This window comes from Leptonychotes weddellii, unplaced genomic scaffold (assembly GCF_054177405.1).
Source record: "Leptonychotes weddellii isolate Sample4059 unplaced genomic scaffold, ASM5417740v2 HiC_scaffold_5411, whole genome shotgun sequence".
NCBI classification, from domain to species: domain Eukaryota; kingdom Metazoa; phylum Chordata; class Mammalia; order Carnivora; family Phocidae; genus Leptonychotes; species Leptonychotes weddellii.
The window spans coordinates 792-10,960 of record NW_028021926.1 but is presented as its reverse complement, the minus strand read 5'-3'; the positions used below and the strand labels follow the sequence as shown (position 1 = coordinate 10,960).

Sequence of the window (10,169 nt, the reverse complement as noted above, 5' to 3'; positions counted from 1 at the left end):
TGCTCTTCTTTTCTTTGATCTCCTGTTGAGTTTGTAGGTGTTCAGAATGGTTTGATCCCTATCCAGCTGAATTCCTGAGAGGAGACGAAATCCAGGTCTCCTACTCCTCCGCCATCTTGCTCCGCCCCCCTAAAACCTAAATGTAATATTATTTCTAGTAATAAACCAATATAAAATTCTAAAACTAAATTGAAAGTTGGTCCAAATTTTTGCATACAAGTTCAACATAATAACATTCCAAATCCATTACAAAAGCAACACATAAAGCATACTTTTTGCAATGACAAAAAAAAAAACCAAACATAATTTACCTAAGGATAAACCCAACAAAGTGGTACCAGACAATTGTAAATAAAATAATTCATGATCAAAGTAATGGGAGTCTCAAATAAATGGAGGAGTGTTGAATAAAAGTCATGTTTTTGGATAACTCCTTTATAAAAAAGATACTATAAATTTACGATAAAGCACAAACCAAAAAAAGATATTGACAATGCATATAGTTGATTAGTTACCAGAGTATATAATGGTTGCCTACAAATTAGAGAAAGAGAAAGGAGAGAAGAAAGAAAGAAAGAAAGAAAAAAAGAAAGGAAAGAAAGAGAAAAAAAGAGGAAGGAAGGAAAAGAGGAAGAAAGGAAAAGAAAAAGGAAGAAAGAGAAAGGAAAGGAAGAAAAAAAAAAGAAAAAGGGAACTCAATAAAAAATAGGCAAAGTATTGTGGGAGTTGAGGAATGAATAAGCAAAGCATAGAGGATTTTTAGGGCAGTGAAAATTCTGTATTGCACCATAATGATAGGTACATGTCATTATACATTTGTCCAAACCCATGGAATATACAACACCAAGAGAGAACCATAATGTGAACTGTGGACCTTGGGTGATGATGTAGGTTATCAATGTAGGTTCCTTAGTTGTAACAAATGTACCACTTTTGAGGCAATGTTAATAATTAATGTGTGGGTGCAGGGGTATGTGGGAAGTCTCTGTACCTTCCCCTTAATTTTGTTGTGAACATTCAACTGCTCTAAAAGAATAAAGTCTAAATTTTTAAAAATAGTCAAAGTTATATGAGATGGCAATTTATGGAAGAAGATTGCCTAATGACCAGTAAACCTGAAAAAGTGTTCAATTTTTACCAGTAATCAGAGAAATGCAAAATGAGAAGTTGCCATTTCACATTATGAGATTGGAAAAAATATTTAAAGTCTGACAATACCAAATGGTGACTTGGATGTGGAGCAGGAGAACTTTCAAATCTTTCTGTTGGAAATATTAATCTGTATAAAATATTTGGAGAATAATTGGACAATATTTAGTAGAGATGAACAAAAGAAAGATAAATACCAGATTATCAACAGCAACTCTCATTGGGGATGGAGAGAGGTGAATAGGATCCAAGAAGGGTACGTAGGAGGCTTCCACTTTACCTGCCATACTTAATTTCTTTTAAAAATGTGGAGCGAATATAGTAACACATCAAATCTGATAAAACAGGGGGTACAGTGCATTCTCTATTTTAATTTGTATACTTATCTGGGTTTTTTATTCAAAATGGATACCTACCATGTGCCAAACCCTCTTTTAAGAACTGGGGTTAGAGCATTGAACAACAACAACAACAACAACAAAATCCCCAGCTTCATAGAACTTATGTTCTAGAGGGTGTTTTGAGAGAGAGAATGAGATAGAGCATGAGAGGGGGGAGGGTCAGAGGGAGAAGCAGACCCCCCGCTGAGCAGGGAGCCCAATGCGGGACTCGATCCTAGAACTCCAGGATCATGACCTGAGCCGAAGGCAGTCGCTTAACCAACTGAACCACCCAGGCGCCCAAAATATTCCATATTTTTAAAAGGAAAAAAGGACTAAGAGAAAGATGAAGAAGTGGATACAACTTTTTTGAGAAAGGTTTGTTGGCATTGTGTAGATTCCAGTTGTGCTTGGTGATCATCAATTTATGGTGGTTAGAAATCTATCCAGGAAAATTATTTTCTCTGGTGGGATTCAACTGCTTGATTGCAAACAAGAAGGAGAAGCAACCGGGTTGGTCCAAAGTTGCAGTTTTTGCCAGGTGGGGAAGTGTCGTTAAAAACCAAAGGTACAGCAAGGATTCTGAGAAGAGGGCAGAATAGAGAGCACAGAAATCTGTGTTCCCACTTAGATAACAGTTGCACTGGCAGAATCTCTCCTGTGTAACTATTTTGGAACTCTGGAGTCAAACAACTTCCAAGGGAAAACTTGGACAGTAAATTGTGGTTAAGTTCAGTCAGTTTCAGTTCATAGTATGGTAGCAGCTGTGCATTTTCCACCTCCACATCCTTTCAACATCCCCAAACTGCCCCTTTCCTCTGGCAAGCAGCCATGTATGTGTTCCTAAAACAGCTTGCACAACTTTGGGGAGCCAGGATGGGCAATAAAAATCCTGTCCTTCAAATACTGGGGATCTGTGCACTGATCGCTGATTGCTGCCCTGACCACAATGTGCAGACAGAGAGGAGGACTGAAGCCATTGTTGCAAGCCCCCCCATCCCCCACCCCCATCCCCAGCTGAAGTGACTTTCAGGGCATTTACGGGTCTAGTGACTCCCCTCTTGAATTTTTCTCTCTGTTCCCTATTGGGAGCCAGACATTAAAGACTAGAATATTCAAAAGGAACTGCATATACGGGGACCATTAGAAAGTTACCACACATACCCAGGGAAAGGTGCAGGCTCAGAAAAGAACTGAGAAGACCTTAAGTTTATACCTCAGGCTGATCCTCAGCAAAGAGACAGCCTTCAAAAATCAAAGGAAAAAAGAAAAGAAAAGAAAAACAAAAGATAAAAAAAAATCAGTGAACCCTGGGGCAGGGGAAGAATATGATTTCCAGAGTTACCACATCATTAGAAGCAAATTTTCAGTTTTAAACAATAATACCAACAACAAAACAACCACAAAAAAAATACAAAGAAATAGGAAAGTATGATCCAGTCAAAGGGTCAAAGGGTGCAAAAAACTGTCCCAGAGGAAAACCAGGTGATAGACCTACTAAACAAAGATTAAAAAACAACGGTCTTAAAGATGTTCAAAAAACTAAAAAAAGATGAGAAAGCCAAGTAAACAATGTGTGAACAAAATGGAAATATCTATAAAGAGATGTAAAATGTAAAAACTAAAATTCTAGCTAGTATGTGGAAGCAACACAAAGTGTCCAGATAAGCAAAGTGTGGTATGCATGTACCACGGAATATTACTCAGCCTGGAAAAGGATGGACGTTCTGCCACATGCTAAGGAAGGGATGAGCCTTGTTAGATGACATTATGTCAGTATGGAAGTCTGATGTTGCTTTTCTTGCTCAGTGATTTTAAAGACATTGAGTAGTTCTGGCGTGACCTAAACTGCACTCTTATTCCCACCGAAGGCACGTCTCTTATGTATTGGCTCCTACAGTATTTCAAAGTATTTGAGACATTTCTTTAAATTTTGTACAACCCAAAATGTTGGTGTTTTGTATGGATCACAAATGCAGCATTCCTTAATTCTTTCTGCTATTTGTCACAAGTGTCATTTAAAGAACGAAGTATGTATTGCATGAAAACATTACGATATTTTCCTCTTGGTTTAAATCAACTCCAAGGTAACTGAAAAAAAATTTGCTAAGAGTTTCAGTTTTGCGAGATGAAGAGAGTTCTGTGTGTCGATGGTGGTGATGGTTGCACAACAGTGTGAATGTACTTGATGCTCTTGAACTGTACATGTAAAAATTGGTAATATGGTGAGTTTTATGTTTTGTGTATTTTACCACAATAAAAACATGGTGGAGGGAAGCAAAGGTACAAGGGCCAAGGGAGTTTAGAGTATTTGCAAGAGAGTAGTTGAAATAATGGGTCTTGGAATCCAAACTGGATAGGAAGGAAGTGGAAAAAGGGAGAAAGGGAGAGTTTGCAGGGAATAGACCTTTCATGGAGGTTACAGAAGAGTGAGTGGTAGTAGGGATACCTGAGCAGGCAAGCTGGAAGGCCAAGGTGCTGCTTAGAGAGCTTTGAACTGATTTTGGAGTGAAGCATTTTTTTTTCCCCACTAGATGATATACCTTGGATATTTTTCCATTTCAAAAGTCAAAGTTCTATCTCACCCATTTTAACATACAATTCCATTTTTCAGATGCATCATAATTTAAGTAACCAGTCTCTTACTGTAATCTGTTTTGAATTATAGTAAAAAGTTTATTATTTAAACTAATAAATTATGATCCTTACAGAAATCCTCATCAAGAAGCCTCTGACATCTTGAGACATTGGAAGAAGCCCTGTGGTTCCAGAGAAACTCAAGACCAAAGCTACTGACTGGTTCCCCACCACCTCCCCCAACCAAGGAGGAGGCGCAGACTTGAGGTCGACAGTCTCGAATATTCCACTGCACACTCATGTTGGGAGAGAGATCAGGTCATTCTGACTTGCCCATTAATGTATATGAATTACTTAGTTAATTCCACTGAGTTGCTTCTATTTGAAAAGAATTGTATCAGGAACTGGAATAAAAATGCTGTTCAATAAAGAAGGCATAATTAAATGAGGACATAAGTTATTACAATGTAAAGTTAAATCGGAGGCAGATTTAACATGAAGTGAAAGAAGTGCCAGTGTCAGTGCCCCTCACTTACATGGGCCCCTTCCGATGCTCGGGGAGAGACCCTATAAACATACTTACATGGTCGTACAATCTGGTAAACTTTGCAAAAGTGAGAAGTTTTGTTTTTTTTTTTTAAAGATTTTATTTATTTGACAGAGAGAAACACAGCGAAAGAGGGAACACAAGCAGGGGGAGTGGGAGAGGGAGAAGCAGGCTTCCTGCCGAGCAGAGAGCCCGATGCGGGGCCCGATCCCAGGACCCCGGGATCATGACCTGAGCCGAAGGCAGACGCTTAACGACTGAGCCACCCAGGCGCCCCTGAGAAGTTTTTTTAAAACTACAGTTAAACTGTCTCTTTCCCGTCTTACTTTCCCTACCATTGAAATGGCCAATGACATTTTTGAGACCCAACAAAAAAGTTGTATTGAGGACACATGTAGTTGAGTTTATTGAAATATATGTAGGGGGCTGTGGTCACAAATACTTGCTTTTAGAATGAACTGATTGCCAGTTGCACTGGTGTAGGAGTGATTTCTAGAAACATCTTACTACCCCTGTGCTGATTCATTGAGTCCATGGCTTGAGGGTATAGAACAGAGGCTTTACCATGACAAGAACCTGCCCTGTGGCACTCAGCCCAGGAAGTAAGTGGGTCCTGGAGGAGATGCAAGGGTCTGACGTGTGTGCAGCCAGAAAGGAGTCTGGAGAATTCCTCCATTCAGACGTGTAGAACTGTAAACAGTGATTTGGTTCTCAACAGAGCCTGGTCAGAACAGAACTTTCCAAAGTCAAGAATACTCTTAATAACACAGCATAAGTGGTTATACACTTGTTATACACATGCACCATCCATTCTTTCTTTTTGTTGGTAATTGTACAAAATGATAGAATATACAGGTCTTGAGGCACAACCCAGAGGCAGTACTACAAAGAGGGAGTCCATCTATATGTGAAATTCTATATTCTAGTCATTCCAGTTATCAACAATAAAAACATGTGACCAGCCAATACAGAAGAAAGACCAGTAGCTACTGAATGAAAATGTTATTTTTCTAGATTTTGAAATATTCGTTGTATTCATTAACTCGTTAAGACTTGATTTTGTTGTGATTTCTTTTTCTAAATAAATATGCATTTTCATATCTAATTTGGTATTAATCACTTTCAATTATTTTTCCTAAAGAGGTCCCCCCAAATTGCTTAAACTTCAGGGTCTATGGAATCTGGATCTGCCCCAGTACAAAGCAATGAGCCTGATGAGAGAGAAACGTAAGGGGGTCTGAGGGAGTTCTGAGAAGGAAGACATTATTCATGACCGAGATGATCAAAGCAAGGTTTTCTCTGAGCTATGATCGAGCGGAAGAACTTGAATTCAGAGATATGGCGAATGATGTTCTAAACGAAAAAACGAATGCTTCATAACATTTTCTTAAGTTTACACACAGTATAGTTTTAATGAGTTAAGCATATGGCTATTCCAATATCCTTCTACACTTAACGTTTACAAACACATTTTAATGAAAGAAGATCTTGCTGGAAAGAGGATTTATTCACAGTGTAGTTTCAATGAGTTAACCATACGGCTATTCCCATATGCTTCTTCACATATGTTTACAAACACTTATGTCTTTTTACTTACGTATTTATTATTTTTTTTATTTTTTAAAGTTTTCATTTTAATTCCAGTTAGTTAACATACAGGGTTACATTAGTTTCAAGTGTTCCATATAATAACATTTCTGTACATCACCCTGTGCATTTCTTCATAACTTTTTAAAAATTTCTATCCCTGGTTCTACTCACTCAAATACTGTTTGTCATTGACACATCCCCTTCTCCACCTTCACATCCTTTCTGATTCCATATTTAAAAACCTTTTCTGCTGGTGTTCTGTGGACATGGGTTCAAGTAACAGATTAGTGCAAACTTGGTGGGTGTTCAAGAAAGAGAATTTTTCAGGATGGATTCTGCGTTTGAATTTAAACCTAGAGAAATGTGACAGTTCTGTAATGCAGTCCAGGTCCTATTTCATAAATTAAGACAAACACAAATACTATATAAACAAAGCAAACTTTCTCCCCTGTTATTTAATTATGATATAATTGGTGAACAGGAGTTAGAGAAAGTCCTATTTTTGAGCTCTAGGCTGGAGTCTCCCTCACATTTTCATGAGAAGGAGACAAATCATAATCTGCAGAAGTCAAGGGCAAGAAGAGTTTCTTCTATGCAGCAGTATGGCCATACCATATCCATGACTTAAGATCGTGTTGTGTGCATGTGTGTGTGAGAGAGAGACAGACATAGAAAGACTGAGAACAGAGACCAAGCTGAGACAGACCAACCATGTTCTGCAAAGGGTAGAGATCCCTGCAGGAAGTGCCTGGTACTCTGTGTCTCCAGTTACTTCTTTCCCCATCTGGGCCCACTTTTCCCGCTGGTAGGCTTAGCCTTCTACAGGTCTGGTGACTCATCAGGCAGTCCCAGGCCCCTTGAGTTGGGATGACTCAGCATTGAGTGAGTTTACTATGAACCTAGCTGACATCAGCAGGGAGAAGACAGGAGGACAAACATAGACAGTCAGTCCCTGGGGTCTGAGAAACAAGTCTAGAGGCAGATCAAACAGCTGAGTAGTCGCTGAGTCATGGAAGGAAGAACCAAGAGCCACAACTCCAGAGATGGGAATATGGGAGCGATGAATTCTGATAGTTGACTCCCTTCTTGTCCAGTCATCTGACTAGTCCTTCCTTAACATCACACCTCAGTTCTAGGGACGGCCCCTGCTTTGTGCTAATGACTAATCTGCTTTCCATTCACTTCTGCCTTGATTTTCCAGGTCCCTCAGGATTGGTGGCTGAGCTCTGGATTTCTGAGCCATGTTACCTGCAGCCAGGATGACCCTGCCATCTTTTCCCAGTGCCAGCATTGTTGTATGTGATCCTGGCCAGACTCCAGTCCTTGCGCTCTGCCAGCCTCTTGGGCTACGGGAGGGACTTTAGTATTTGCCATTGAATGCAATTTCCTCCTTACAACTATCCTCTAAGACAGGTATGTGATCTGTTTTACAGGTAAGGAAGCAGCAGGTCCCACAGATGATCATCTTCACTCTAGTTTTAGTCTACTTGATCCTACTTTCATGAAATGTGCTTCCTTTGCCATTCTTCAGAATTGGAGATAATAATATCTACAGGAATGTTTTAAGGATTAAATTAAATCCTCAGTATGAAAGTGCCTAATGTTATACTTAACAAATAGTTTCCTTATTGCCTCCTATTCTGACTTGTACTAGAAACCCTGGCTCCACTGACAGAATCTGGGCTTGGCACACATCTAGTGCAGCTATAGAGCCCATAGTAGGTTGTAGTAAGTGCTGGATGGATGAATTAATGGCTAGACAATGGAAGCATTTAAATTCCACTTACGATTTGTGAAAACCTGAAGACCATCCTTTACCCCCTATACTGTGCTCCTCTTGACTGCCTACTGTTTGGGTCCATAATCTGAACATTAGATCAGCTCCTTCACTGGATTTCTCTTCACCTTCAGCTGAGCCTCCTCAGCTCATCCTCACCTGTCCACAAGAACATGCTTCTCTGTGTTGCATGTGCCTACTTACCAGATCCCAAGGCTCTCACAGCTTGCCTGTGCCTTTTCTTTCCAAGTCACCATCCTAATATTCTGGACTAAAGAGGCCGAACAAGAGGGAATGCCTGAGTGGTCCTGAAGGGGCCAGTCTACTGAGACGTAGACTTGCGTAGGACACAGGCAGCCCTCAGCTGCAGCATGGTTAGACCCCGGCTGTGCAAGGCCACCTGCTGGCTCAGCGCCTTTCCAAATAATTAAGCAATCTACTAAGAGCCTGGAGTTTGGAATCAGAGAAAAAAAGCTTTGGATAGAAGTACAAGTAAGAATTCTATAGAATCTTTTTCTGCTAGCCAGCAGTTCCATTAAGGAAATATATCTTAGTGTTTTGGAAGCATGAAGATTTTAGTTCAGTCATAGACACTTTCAGCCATTACTCAGTCCTCAGTCAGCAGATTCAAAGGAAGCTAGGAGGGAAAAACCTAGGGCTCTGGGCCATCTGTAAAACCTTGGCACAACTGCAGCCATGCCAGGAAGAAGATGCCTGGCCCCCTGTTGCACCTTGTTAGGGGTCACAAGAATAATACCTGGTAATCAAGGCAAAAATTGCCTTTAGATCTTGATTGATCTCCAAAATTAAGAATCCTGGAAAGGGATAAAAAAGTCCACAGATAAGTCTCTAAAGAATGACCCAATGATGGAGCAAATTCCCTGTTTTAAAGCTCTCCTTTCGCATGGCTGCGACCACTGAGTGGACTATTTGGAGACTCGACTTTGCCCCAGGCTCTAAGACCAATTCCATTCCTAGTCAGGAAGAATATAGGAAACCTTTAGGTGTCAGTTTGGGGGCTCAGTATTAAGTCAGCCTTGCTCTAGTACCTACTGTGAACTTGCATGCTTGAATCTGGTAAATGGATTCTTACTTTATGCTTTTTGGTCAGTTCACACCTGTGACTCAGAAATTCCAGATCTTCATCCTTACCTTAACTCCTGCACACCTGAGCTCCTCCCTGACTGCATTTTTAGGACTAGAAGCTTGCCTTGCTATCACAAGAACTTGCAGGAAGAGGACTCCTCTGTTGCTTGGCAAGTCTAAAGTAGAATTAGCTTGCTCAGTGCTGACATCCTCTAGGACAGTTTGCTCTAACCCACTGGATCAGCCAAGTTTTGCACCATAACCCCACCCATAGTTCCATCTGTCCAGACCTGAAGCTCAACTGTGCCCTGATCATGAAAGACTAGAATTGGGTAAATGAATTCATCCATGTCCAACATTTATATCTGCATGTAAAAATCTGGCTTCTAATTCTGCATGCATTCATTCCCATCAGCCTTTCAAGACCTTGGTACTTCACCATATGCCTTCATTTCAAAAAACTAGCCAATTAAGGAACTTTAACTGCTGTGATGCAATAAAAATTTCCCTAAACAATAACTATATAGAGGATCACTTCCAAGACTGAGATTTTGTTATCTCATTTCAGGCATTCTAAATTAAACCCTGGAGAAATATTTTACTGCTAATAAATAATCACTGGTTGTAATAATATGTTATTGCTGAGATAATAGGTTCCATCAATATCTATTCATGTTATTGTAACTGGGAAATAAGACCTGAGAATACTACTCTGTGTCCCAGTATTGAGGAAAAACAAATGTTAATTTCCATAGTGTCATGTTTGGTTTAAGTTATCTATTCTAAAATATAGGCGTGTGTTCACCTTCAGTATAATGAATTCATTTGTTATCCAGCCACATTTGATTTTGATCAAATTTCTCTCCAAAAAACATTTTATGTGATAGGACACAGGAAACAAAACAGTCCATGACTTAACGGTTGATAAATAACATATGTAAATTTACTAAAAGGGAGTGTTGGGGCACCTGGGTAGCTCAGTCAGTAAAGCATCTGACTCTTGGCTTCAGCTAAGGTCATGATCTCAGGGTCATGAGATCGAGCTGTGTGTCAGGCTCCACAT

At 39.9% G+C, this 10,169-nt stretch overlaps 1 long non-coding RNA gene across 1 annotated transcript; it reads left to right on the top strand.

Annotated features, from left to right (window-relative positions):
• Positions 1 to 109: 109 nt before the first annotated feature.
• LOC145719584 (uncharacterized) lies at positions 110 to 9,916 on the top strand. The gene is made up of 2 exons (XR_014142475.1): positions 110 to 4,424; positions 7,445 to 9,916. It is a non-coding gene; the product is annotated as an uncharacterized LOC145719584 (long non-coding RNA).
• Positions 9,917 to 10,169: the final 253 nt, after the last annotated feature.